Below are 1,375 nucleotides of genomic sequence, written 5' to 3'. Positions count from 1 at the left end.
AAAAATATTTTTAAAGAAACTTGACTGTTAAGGGAAATGAGGGGTGAATGAAACCTAGAAGATCTTGCATAAGATGGAAGTAGGTTTTCTTTGTTCATTTTGTTTTGTTTCAAGATGTTAGAGGCAGGAGGAGAAAGACCCAGTGGATAGGTTCAGGAGAAAGAGGATAGCCAATGAATCACGTTTCTGTGGAGACAGGAGTCAGATGCAGAACTGCTGTTAGCTTACACAAGGAAGGGGCTGTCTTCCTGAGCGGGCTCAGCTTTTGCAGGGAAGTAGGAGGTAGGGTTTTTGGCTGAGAGGAGTGGGGTGGGTGAAGAGGCATTGGGGGGCTTGAGAATATTCCCCAGATTTGGCGAATAGCAATAGTGGTCAACAGGAGACAGATAAAATACTGCCTGATAATGTTGAAAGGTCATCTGAGGTCATAGACTGAATCTGTGTGGCTCTAATCCCCAGGTGTGTGGATTTCCTCCAGCAATGCTCATAGCCTGGCTGCGGAAGCAGGGAAGGCAGGTGGTTAGATTGACCTAAGGCAGAGGGTTGCTGAGAAGCAGTGGCAGAAAGATAAGGAGGCTAGAGTATTGAGGGAGTAGCAGGAGAATAGTTGAGGTGGTGAAATACAGGGAGCAGCTTCTAGGCTGTGAGAGGAGATGAAACTATGACAGGTGATGGAGTGAGAGGAAAGGAAAGAATTTGGGGACTTTCTTTCTCAAGAGGGACCTGCCTTAGGTCGGTGGATGACTTCTTCAGGTGGCTAATTTCAGCCATTATATGTGGGTTTTTACTAGAAAAGTTCGGAAAATTTTATTTCCTAGTTTTGGGGGGTACTTTATAATAAAGACCAATTTCTTCTTTCCTTCCTTCTACAAGTATTTACTATTGCTTATTATAGCCAGATACCTTGCTAGGCTCTGGTAATAAAGAGATAAACAAGACAGAAGTTCCTCCCTATAAAGAGCTCACAGTCTAGTGAAGGAGACGGAAGGCTAATATTGCAGTGCGACAAGTTTTAGATTGTCAGAATGGGCAAAGAGCAGGGGGCAGCTGACTGCTGTGGGGGATCAGGGAGGTTTTGTGGAGTAGACTTGAAAGGATGAGTTGGGATTTGTAGAAGGGAGATGGGGTTCCCCTACCCCTCCATGGGAGAGCAAGTCAGCAAAGGCATTGTGGGTGGGAGAGAAGCACAGGAATTAGGCAGACCTGCCCTTGTGTGCCACGCTGAGGAATTTGAATTCTCTTCTAAGTGATGAACATTAGTAAGAAATTTTAAGCAAGAGAGTGACATGATTATATTGTGTTTTAGAAAGAGAATCTTAGTTCGCAGCAGAAGATAGACAGCAAGAAGAGATAACGACCTGTGAGGCAACAAGTG

This window comes from Hipposideros armiger, unplaced genomic scaffold (assembly GCF_001890085.2).
Source record: "Hipposideros armiger isolate ML-2016 unplaced genomic scaffold, ASM189008v1 scaffold_134, whole genome shotgun sequence".
Taxonomy (NCBI): Eukaryota; Metazoa; Chordata; class Mammalia; order Chiroptera; family Hipposideridae; genus Hipposideros; species Hipposideros armiger.
Note: the sequence above shows the minus strand (reverse complement) of the source record.